This window comes from Mobula birostris, chromosome 4 (assembly GCF_030028105.1).
Source record: "Mobula birostris isolate sMobBir1 chromosome 4, sMobBir1.hap1, whole genome shotgun sequence".
Taxonomy (NCBI): domain Eukaryota; kingdom Metazoa; phylum Chordata; class Chondrichthyes; order Myliobatiformes; family Myliobatidae; genus Mobula; species Mobula birostris.
This window is the reverse complement of record NC_092373.1, coordinates 56,754,281-56,765,659: the sequence shown is the minus strand read 5'-3', so window position 1 is coordinate 56,765,659 and position 11,379 is coordinate 56,754,281. Positions and strand designations below refer to the sequence as shown.

The window sequence follows — 11,379 nt, the reverse complement described above, 5'->3', positions numbered from 1 at the left end:
GGTTGAAAGGCTCTTAAAAAATTAGTGTTATGGGAAGAATAAGGTTGAGAGGGATAATAAATAAGTCATGGTGGAACAGACACAATTTGCTGAATGGCCTAATTCTGCTCCTATGTCTTATGGTCTTATCTTTTCTGAGAGAAGGAGCCCAAAACTGCTCACAATACTTCAATTGCAGTCTGACCAATCCCTTATAAGACCTCGGAATTGCATCCTTGCTGTTATATTCTTGTCCTCTCAACATGAATGCTAACATTGCATTTGCCTTCCTTACCACTGACTCAACCTGCAAGTTATCCTTCAGGGAATCCTGCACAATCACTCCCAATTCCCTGCATCCCTCTGAAATTTGAATTTTCTCCCCATTTAGAAAATAACCTATGCCTTTATTCCTTCTACCAAAGAACATGAGCATACACTTCCAAACACTATATTCCACTTCTTTGCACAATCTGCCAATCCATCTAAGTCCTTCTGCAGACTCCCTGCTTTATCAGCACTACCTCTCCCGTCACTTATCTCCATATCGTCCACAAACTTGGACTTAAAGCCATCAACTCAGTCATCAAAATCATCAACATATAACCTGAAAAGATTTGGTCCCGCTCGTGACCCCTATGGAACACCACTAGTCACTGGTAGCTAACCAGAAAAGGCAACTGTATTCCCACTCTTTGCCTCCTGCCAGTCAGCCAATTTATCATTCATGCTATAATCTTTCATGTAATTCCAGGGCTCTTATCTTGTTAAGCAGCCTTATGTGTGGCACCTGTCAAAGGCCTTCTGAAAATCCAAGTAAACAATATCCACTGACTCTCCTTTGTCTATCCTGCCTGTTAATTAGATTCTAACACCATAAGACATAGAAGCAGAATTAGGCCATTCGGTCCATCGTGCTAGCTATGCTATTTGATTTTTATTAATCCATTTCCCTCTTAATCCCATTCTCCCGCCTTCTCCCCATAATCTTTCACACCCTGATTTACCAGGAATCTGTCAAACACCACCTTAAATGCACCCAATGATCCGGCCTCCACAGCCACCTGTGGCAATGAATTCCACAGATTCACCACCTTCTGGCTAAAGAAATTTCGTCTCACTTCAGTTCTTCTCAGAGGCTGCACCCTCTGTTCCTAAACTTCCCCACTATAGGAAGCATCCTCTTCTCATCTACTATATACAAGCCTTTCAACATTTGATAGGTTTCAGTGAGAATCCCCCTCATTCTTCTAAATTCCAGTGAATACAGGCCCAGGAGCATCAAATGCTTCTCACATGATAAGCCTTTTATTCCTGAAATCCTTTCCCTGAACCTCCTTTGAACCCTCTCCAAAGTCCGCACATCCTTTCTTAGGTAAGGGGAACAAAACTGCTCACAATAGCCAAGTGAGATCTCACCAGTGCCTTATTAAGCCCTAGTATTACGTCCTTGTTTTTTTATATTCACTCAAAGTTAGTGTTAGGCTTTCTACTAAATGTTACAGTTCCACTAAAGTGCCTGACCATACACTTCCCAAAACTGTATTCTATCTGCCGTTGCTTTGACCATTCTCTTAATCGGTCTGCCTCCCTTCTTCCTCAAAACTATCTGTCCCTCCACCTATCTTTGTATCATCCGCAAACTTGGCCATAAAGCCATCCATTTCCTAAAAGAATTGTAACAGATTGGTTTGGCAAGATTTCCCATTAAGGAAACCATGCTCTAATTGGCCTATTTTATCAAGTGCCTCCAAGTACCCTCGTACCTCTTATGTAATTCTATTGGCTTTTATCTTGTTAAGCAGCTTTATGTCTGGAACCTTGTCAAAGTCCTCTGAAAATGCTTACGAGATGGATTTTTAGAGTAGCTTGTGGTTGAGCTGACTAGGGGAAAGCAATTTTCCTATACATAAATTCTTTTATTCTGCTTAGTAATATCAACTACATTCACTTCTGCCACCTGACACTCTTGAGTATCTGGGATATTGCCAATGTCTTCTTCCTCAGTGAAACTGACACAAAATACTTAATTAAGTTTGTCATTTTTGACCTCCATTATTATCTCACCAGTGTCATTTTCTAGCTGTCCAATAACTATTTCCTCACTTTTACTGTTTGTATATCTGAAAAAACTTTTGGTATCCTCTTTTGTCTTACTGGCTAGCTTCCCTTCATATTTCAACTTTTTTCTCTTTATGCTTTTTTTTAGTTGCCTTCTATTTGTTTTTAAAAGTTTGGCAATCCTGTAACTTCCAACTATTTTTTCCTATATTATGCCCTCTGTTTTCCTTTCATGCAGTCTTCACCTTCCCTTGTCAGCCACAGTTGCCACATCCTCCCTTTAGAATACTTCTTTGGGATGAATCTATCCTGCGCCTTCCAAATTGCCCCCAGAAACTCCCGCCATTGTGGCTCTGTCATCATCTCTGCTAGTGATCTGCTAGTGATTTTCCAATCAACATTGGCCAGCTTCTCTCTCATGCTTCTGTAATTACCTTTGCCCATAGTAATACTGATAAATCTGATTTTATTATCTCCCTCTCAAATTGCAGGATGAAATCTGTCATATTATGATCACTGCCTCCTAAGTGTTGATTTACTTCGAATCTGGTTCATTACACAACACCCAGTCCAGAATTTCTATGTTTCTATGAATTGCCTTTCCTCTAGTGGGCTCAACCACAAGCTGCTCTAAACATGCATCTCGTAAGCATTCTACAAATTCCCTCTCTTGGGATCCAGCACCAACCTGATTTTCCCAATTTAACTGCAAATTGAAATCTCCCATGACTATCATTACATTGCTCTTTTGACACGTCTTGTCTAGCTCCCACTAATATTTGTAACCTACACCCTGGCTTTTGTACTAGTTGTATCTTCTCCAGAAGTGATCCCAATGATCCAGAAATCTGAAAAACTGCCCTTGCACCAATTCCTCAGACACTCATTGATTTGTACGAACATTCTATTCCTGCCCTGACTACCCCATGACACTGGGAGTTACGCAGACATTTGTACCTTGGAGATCCTGTTCTTCAGCCTTTTCCCTAATTCCCTATGCTTACTGCACAGGACCTCTTCCCTCCTTCTACCTATGTCATTTGTGCCAATGCCACACCCTCTGGCTGCTCATGCTCCTTCTTCTGAATATTCTCCAAGTGCTCTGAGACATCATTGTACTAGCACCCAGGAGGCAACGCGTCATCCTGGATTCTCTTCAACAAAATTTCCTGTTGATCCCCTTATTTATCAAGTCTCCTATCACTATCGCTCTACCTGACTTTACCCTTCCCTACTGAGCCTTACAGCTGGCCACAGTGCCACTTCTCTGGCTGCTGTTGCTATGTTCTGATAGGACATCCCTCCCCACCCCCCCCCCAGCAGTATTCAAAGGGGTATACATCTATATGCCTTCTTAACTACCCTATAAACCTATGTAGCCATTTTCAGGGAGTTAAGAACTTGAACTCCAAGGTCCCTCTGCTTAATAACACAGTTAAGGGCCTTGCCTTTAACAGTGTTCTGTCCCTTTACAATTGACCTACCAAGGTGCAACGCCTCACATTTGGCCAGGTTAAATTCTATCTGCCATTTCTCCACCATATCTGCAACTCATCTATATCTCAGTGTATTCTCTCCCAGCCTTCTACGTATTCACACCACCAATCTTCATATTATCTGCAAACTTACTAACCCAGCGATCGAGGTCATTTATATACAGCACAAGCAGCAGAGGTCCCTGGACAGATGCCTGTGGAAAACCATTAATCACAGACTTCCAGCTAGAATAAATCAGTTTGACCACTACCATCTATCTTCCTTGGTCAAGCCATTTCTGAATCCAAAGGGCCAGATCACCATGAATCCAATGCATCTTGAAATCTAGCTAGGTTCTTCATCCTAGGAAGGTGTTTACTTTTGACCCATACCTGATCGTATTTAGATCCAATTACTTAATGCAATGCATTCCTTTATTGTCTGATATTTCATTATAAACAGGAAATTCAATTTGGTGTCAGCAACCTAAGTTAAGCTTCTGGAGTTAGGTCAATGGTGTCACTTACAAACAATGGCAGCCAGTTACAGATTTGGTGAATGATGTTGAATGGTGAATGGTGTTCTGAGTTTACGCAAACGTTGGGCTTATGGGTTTAATTCAGTGTGTAACCTTGCAGGGAATTTATAAGAAAATAACAATAACATCCTCACTGACTTGTGGGAATCCCTGGAACTCTGCTCCTCAAAATGGAGCAGAAGATTTTGGGATTTGGCACTGAGAGCCCGGAGAGCGTTAATTGAGAGGATGCCCATCAGAGTGAATGCAGCCAAATAAGTGCACTAACTCCCATCCTTGGCCGCTCACTTGCTCCGTCGACCAACTTATCCCTCTCCTATGACACAGAACAAGAGTAGAGGCAAGTGATCCTCAAGGTCAAATATAATCCTCTATTTACAAGATGTAATGAACCAGGGTCTGAAAAATCCAGCAGGAATAGAGAGAAAGTGTAGAATGACACTTTCCTACATTAACAATGAGCTGAATGGGGTCATGGTGAAAGAAAATGGGAGCTAAATACGGAGACCAATGAGAGTGGTCAGGGTCTAAGATGCACTACTTAATCACACCATCCTGGAGTACTTAGAGGTATTCTGGTACCAAGGTCTAGAAAATAAGGTGGTGCACTTGAGTCTGAGAAACAATCTTCACATCAGGAAGAATGATAATGGGCATTGTCAACAGAACACATCCATGGATAAAAGTAAATGGTTAAATAAGGAACAGGTTTGTTTTTATGAATTATCTTATTCAACACTGAGGTGTATCTTTGGAATGTGATATAGACAATATGTTTCAGCAGATCTGAAGGCAATTGACCTGTTGCTTTCTCCACAGATGCTAACTATCCTGGAAAGTATTCCCAGCATCTTCTGTTCTTTATTTCAGGTTACTAGTTTGTTGCTTAATTGATTCTGAGTTAAATTTATCATTATTTCACAGGCAGGCATAGTGGCTGATTAATACAAAGCAAATAGAAAAATGGTGATGAATTCTTTTGGTGTTGCTTGAGAAGAAAATGTTGACTGGGTATCAAGAGAATCCACTGCTCTTCTTCAAATGGTGTCAACAGCTATTTTGTACTGCTAGAGCAAGTAGACTGGACTCTGTGTCAATGATTCAGTTGCATTAGAATATAAAAATACAGGAATAAATTTTAAAGGTTGTTTCCATCATGCAATAGTACTCATACAGTACTATAACGAATTTCACTGCTGATAACATACTCGAGTCCTTTCAGTAGGTATTGAACTTACAACCCTCTAAGTGAAAGATTAAAGAATGTTACCTGTTCCAAGGTTAATATGGAGCATTGTTGTGATTTCTTTCAGCAAGAACCATTGGAGGGGCACCTGCATTTTGTGAGAAAGCATTTTGCAATTATTTATTACAAAACACTCTGTCAATTTAAATTAGCAATTTAGAACAACAAAAAAAAAGATCTTCATATATACTCCATTTAAATGTATATAGTAGCAGACTGCTGTTAAATAATATAACAAAAATATATAATACACACCTTGTTCCCATTAAAATTATATATTGAGGAGTTTTTAATGTGTTTGATTGTTTTGCAGTTTTCTATATCAATATTTCAATGTTCTTCGAAATGTTCAACAGTTCTTAATGTTCAATCACATTCAGTGGATCTTGAAAATTAAGATTCAGCGATGACTATTAAAATAGAACATCTTTAATTGTGTATCATAAACAGATACCACCAAGTTTTAATAAAGCAACCTTAATTGATTCAAAGTGCATGACATTTTAGTGATATTTTAAAGTTTTTGTTACCTACTTAAATATTGAATATTTTAGTCTGTGATTTTAATGTTTTATAACTTCCACTGTATTATCTAACTCACTTCTGTAGCATTGAGCCTGAGTTGGTTGGAAAATATACTCTTCTACAGTTGTATTATAATGTATTTGACATTTGAGAAGTAAAAATAACATTTGAGAAACTCAGCATTCCATCAACATCATGCGTAGGGTTTGCATTGTTTATGAAGCTATCAGAAAAAAAGGATTCAATTAAAGAATGGTGGTATTCATAGTGTCAGGAGTTGACCTTTCTTTGAAATATCTGGTGTTATTATTGCGTGTATGATTTGCAATCTAATTGTGTCAGAACTTGGTGCAAGAATGAAAGTATGTGTTTCATAATGAGCTAGAAAGCTCCATAAATATTCGCTATTATGTTCACAAGTCACATAATGACATAATTTAGTCTTGACGGTGCAACATTTTTTTAACTCCAAAGTAAGTTGAAATCACTCTATTAGGTAATTAGTGAGTGTTGTGAATTGTTACTAAGAAATTTCTGCAATAGATCAGTACACCTTAACAAAACATCTTTAAATAAATAATTCATGAGGTGCACAAACACTAGAAGACAAAGGAGCAGAGCTGGGCCATTCAGTCTATTGAGTCTGCTTTGCCATTCCAGCATGGCTGATTTATTTTCCCTCTCGACCCCATTCTCCTACCTTCTCCCTATAAGCCTTTGACACCTTTACTAATCAAGACCCTATCAACCTCCACTTTAAATATATGCAATGACTTGACCTCTACAGCCATCTGATTCCACAGATTCTCCACATTCTGACTTAAGAAACTCCTCCTCATCTCCATCCTAAAGAGATGTCCTTCTGTTCTGCAGCTGTGCTGTCTTGTCCTAGCCTCTCGCACTATTGGAGCCATCCTCAATACGTCCCCTCTATCTAGGTTTCTCAATGGGTTTTAATGAGCTCTCCTCTCATTTTTCTAAATGGCAGCAACACCCGCAGTCCTCGTATGTTAACTCTTTCATTCCTGGGATAATTCTCATAAATTTCCTCTGGGCCCTCTCTATTACCAGCACATCCTTTCTTAGATATGGGGCTGAAATCTGCTCACAGTAATCCAAGTGGAGTCTGACTAATGTATTATAAAACCTCAGCATTACATTCTTGTTCTAGTGTTCTTGAAGTGAATGCTTTAGTCTTCCTTACTACCAAGCTTTTCTCCTGATATAATTATGCTGAGATTTGAATGATAGACAAATTATTTTTTGAGAGCCTGCTTCATTGATTTTTCTGAACGTGAAGTGGTCAGTCATTGACAAAAGTCAGCACAATAAATTGGTCAGAAACGCTGTAATCAAGACTTCTTCTATGTGTTCAACTTAGCAAAACTGAAAGCTGTTTTTAATGGCAAGACACACAGTTTCAGTAGCGCACATAAGCTTTCTTTGCTGAATTCACTTTGGATTTATTATCTAGAATCAACATAATAAGAAAAGTGAAAAATGTGTATTTTTATAGGAAAATATACACAATATGAAGGAATAACTTAAAATTTACTGTTCTAAATTACTAAATATTAAAAAGTATTTGTGTATATAGGAATACAATTTTCAATGCATACCTAAAATATATATTTTTATAATTAGAAAATGCTGAAAACACTCAGCAGGTCAAGGAACTCTGCAGAAGGAGATACAAATGTCTTTTTTCCAGTTCTGATGAAGGCTCCTGACCCTAAAGTATTAATAGTTTCTCTTTCCAATAATGTTGCTTTACCTCCTGAATATTTCTAAAGATGTTTTCTTTTTATTTCAGAATTTGAGCATCTGCAGCTTCTTTAGAATTTTGATATATTGTCAGTATTAATGATTATTTACAATAAAAATTCAATAATTTGTTCTCTGATTGTTCAGAACTCAGGATGAATCAGCTCACTGGTGGTGTTTTTTTTTAATTTAAAGGTACTGCATGACCCTAAGCTGCCAAATTACAGCCAAATGACCAATTATCCTACTAACTTGCACATCTTTGGAATGAGTGGAGAAACCCATGCAGTCATGGGGAATATGTACAAGCTCCTTATGGATGAAGGTGGAATTGAACCCAGGTTGCAGGCACTGTAATAGCATTGCCATAACTGCTATGCTACCATATTTGTCATACTTCCTTTAAACTCACCAAGTTCCCGTTTCCCAAGGTCTTTTTAAACCTCACTGGGTTTTAGATCTTATGATCTCTTTTTAAACATCACTGTTTTATTGAAAATAGTGTTATTGTATCGTGCATCATCTAAAATCAGAGATACAATTAGAGTCAGTTCCAGATGTCCCACCATGAACCTTCTCTCAGATTCCATTTTCGGATCTTTTAGTTCTGTTTCCACCTCTTCCACAGACGAGTCTCTGAGCTCTCTTTTAGTTTCTCCTTGTTGGCAGTGAGACTGGACTGCAGTGGTTTCACAGCTATATTTGCTTTTCACACTTTTTCTAAGTTATCAACCCTTTTATTAATCTCCTTATTATCTTCTCATGATGGAATGGAGCAAAGTAGTTGCCAATCTGTAAAACAAGAGTTGCAACCCTCTGCTCCAAACCAGCAATTCTCTCAAGTTCTTCCTGTGGGGTAGACCACAGGCTACTAGAGTGAATACCAGGTCTACATAAGTTATTTGAAAACCATTGACTGAACTGGCTGGGTGACACTGATCCTTCACCAAGCATCTCTTCAATCATCGATTTTGGTCCATATACCTCTTTCTCCATGTTGAAGAATCCATTGAAGTCAAATTCCCTCAATGAGGGTTCAGGCAGGACTGCTTCCTCCGGAACTTTTTCTTCAGCTTCTGATGCAGAAACAGTATGTATCTCTGCTTGGGCAGCACTATTACATTCTACATCTTTTTTTAAGGGTCTCTGATTGTTTCCTCCACCTTTTTGCCCATCTTAAATCCTTCATTAGCATTTTATCATCAAAGCCTGTCAGCTCTGCACTGAGACACGAAGACAACTGCTCTGCTCCAAAGAGCACTAAATGAGGTCATTCTTACACTCAGTTCTATAACGAGTCAACCTATAGCCTGGGAAGTGATGAGCCCCTCCTGTTAAGACTATTTGAGGCAACTTATTTTTTTATTCTTTCTTACTTCTCTTCTAATATTTGTGTATCTGAGCACTCGTAATGCTACTGTGACACAATTACTTTTGGGATCAATAAAATATCTATTTACCTCTATTGCCTCTGATTGACTGGTGGGGTTAGCAGAAAATCACTCTGATTTGTCTTCAGTACAGGAATCACATCACTTCTGCTCATCAAAAATGTGTTTGCCTTCACCAGACTCTCTTCTAAAGTGATTTTCCTGATAGTCTCATTCCATTCCTTCTCTAGCAGCTCTGTCACATAAATCTCTGGCTCTGCCACCCCGATCAACGGCTCTTGTTGTTTTATGTGTTGCTCCCCCACCCCAACTCTCTGCTGGCAGCCCAACCCAGAAATATTTTCATTCTCTTTATTTTCCCATGGGCTTCCAGAATGTTGACTATTAGATGTATTGGTCACATGACAGCCACCACCAAAACTTCTGTGCTGAGGACTGACTGTAGCACCAAGATCTTCTTCCTTTATTCTCTCGCATGGATCTGCAATTCTTTGCTTGAGGACTGCTCTCTCCAAATCTTTTTTTTAAATTTTTTTTTTACTCAATTTTCAAATTTAATTACATAGAATAATATCTACCCTTCCCCCCATGACATACCCCTACCTTAAAAAATGGGGGAAAAAACAGAAAAAAAAAAGAAGAAAGAAAGGAAAAAAGGACTGCCTGGATATTGGAAGGTTTCCACATGCTCGATGGGATTCAAAATAAGTTTAGTATATGTATTTGTTTCTTTCCCCAGAGGACCAACATCTTTATCATCGGAGCACCTATATATACAATCCTATCTTTTGTAAATAAGGGCGCCAAGTACTCAAAAATGTATCATATTTATTCCTTAAATTATAAGTAATTTTTTCAAGTGGAATACAGCTAAAGATTTCATTATTCCAACGATCCATATTTAAATATGAATCTGATTTCCAAGTAACTGCAATAGCCTTTCTGGCTACTGCCAATGAAATTTTTATAAATTCTTTTTGATATTTATTCAATTTAAGTTTCAGTTTTATCCCTTCAATGTCACCTAATAAAAATAATATTGGGTTATGTGGAAGTTGTGTTCCAATAACTTGTTCCAATAAAACTCTTAAATTTATCCAAAAAGGTTGAATTCTGAAACAAGACCAAGTAGAATGTAAGAAAATACCAATTTCTTGATTACATCAAAAACATTGATCAGATAGGTTTGGGTTTAATCTATTTATTTTTTTGTGGTGTAATATATAATTGATGTAAAAAATTATATTGTACTAGACTGAGTCGAACATTTATTGTATTTGTCATACTGTCAAGACATAGTCTTGACCAACTTGTTTCATCAATATTAATATTCAAATCCATTTCCCATCTTTGTCTTGATTTATGGATTCCTTGTTTAAGTGTCTGTTTTTGAATCAGATTATACATAAAAGAAGTAATTTTTTAATTTTTTCCTTTTTGAATTAAAGTTTCAATTTCATTAGGTTTCGGCAATAACATTGTTTGACCCAGTTTATCTCTTAAGGAAGCCCTTAATTGAAAATAACAAAAAAAAGTGTTATTTGATATTTTATATTTATTCTTTAATTGTTCAAATGACACCAATATATCTCCTTCATAACAGTCCTCCTATACATCTAATCCCTCTCTGATACCAATTATATAAAAGTTGATTATCCATCGTAAAAGAAATGTCTATTTTGAATCAGAGGTCTCCTTGCTAATAAAGATTTGCTCTCTCCAAATCTGAAGCATAGACCTTCTTAGTTCCATCCAGTGGCAGACTCCTGCCAGAACTGGGATACAACGGTGCATGCTACTTTTCAGGGTCTCAGACACCTTTACTGTCATATTTTTTCCAAAAGGCATGCTGATCTCAGCTTTGCATATGGTTTCTTCATGCCACACATTTTTATTGTATCATTTAATTGATCTTTTTCTTCAATCCACTCTCTTTCCTTCATGCCACCACCGAGGCTCAGTAGCTGGGTCCGCTGCTCCACTAAGAACGCAGGCTTAACAGGCAGCTTGGCAGTGATTCCTTTCATACTTCCCAGTTCCCCATTGAATACTTCTGTGTGCTTCTTCAATACCTCTTGTTGCCCAGTGCTTCCTCAAATCAAGTGCACTTCCTCCCAGTTGGTTCGAGCTGCTCCAACCACAAGCAGCCTAGAAGGGTTTGAACACTTCCTTTAAGATTGTACAGTGGGAGTTTCTTTCTCTGTTCATTAGTCTCCGCTGTAACATGTACTGATGCCCTCACTGGAACAACCTCACCAGTGTAAGTCTTTAATGTCAACCTTGTCCCTTCCGGGGTGAGATGCTGCAATTTCTTCTTGTAAACTGTCTCGGACACCAGCTACACTTCAGCACCTATATCCACCTGCATCCTCACTGTGTCTCCATCCAACCATGGGATC

General features: G+C 38.2%; 1 pseudogene; it reads right to left on the bottom strand.

Moving 5' to 3' along the window:
* Window positions 1-8,050: 8,050 nt before the first annotated feature.
* On the bottom strand, window positions 8,051-11,007 carry LOC140197025 (eukaryotic translation initiation factor 4E transporter pseudogene; annotated as a pseudogene).
* Window positions 11,008-11,379: the final 372 nt, after the last annotated feature.